General features: G+C 33.2%; 1 non-coding gene across 1 annotated transcript; it reads right to left on the minus strand.

Moving 5' to 3' along the window:
* Nucleotides 1-304: 304 nt before the first annotated feature.
* Nucleotides 305-377, minus strand: Trnav-uac. The gene has a single exon. It is a non-coding gene; the product is annotated as a tRNA-Val (tRNA).
* Nucleotides 378-630: the final 253 nt, after the last annotated feature.

Raw genomic sequence — 630 nt, forward strand, 5'->3', positions numbered from 1 at the left:
AGTTAATACCTGTTGACTTCCAAGCAGGATACATTAATTGAAATAATTGTATTTAATTAACATGACGTTGTATTTTTTAAATGTTAAAAAAGAGTAACTACTGAGTTTCTTGCCGGTTCTTCTCGGTAGAATCTACTTTCCGAACCGGTGGTAGCTTCACTTAATTGTAAAATGACGATTCAAAAGTGCTTATAAAAGCCTACTTGAATAAAGTTTATTTTGATTTTGATTTTGATTTTGAAAGGTTTTTCAAAGAATTACGCGGTAATAGGTCACGTATAATTAAAAAAATAAAAGAAAAATGTGATTCCGGCCAGGATCGAACTGGCGGCCTTCTGCGTGTAAAGCAGATGTGATAACCACTACACCACGGAACCTTATGAACATAAGTTAGAAAAGGCGCTGTATTTCAACGCTTGCTAGTGAAAGTAGTTCTTTAAATATGAGAAACTCATTTAGTACACTTATCTGCCCGTTCTTCAGTCAGATTATTTTTTGATTTATATTCTATTGTCATGTGGAATTGTGAAAGTACGTTCTGGTGGTGAACTGATAATGGTGCAACTGCTCTTTTAGTGTATTTTGAATTTAATACTTTTGTCCATACTACTACAATGAATATGTTCATCA

Source organism: Vanessa cardui, chromosome 16 (assembly GCF_905220365.1).
Source record: "Vanessa cardui chromosome 16, ilVanCard2.1, whole genome shotgun sequence".
NCBI lineage: Eukaryota > Metazoa > Arthropoda > Insecta > Lepidoptera > Nymphalidae > Vanessa > Vanessa cardui.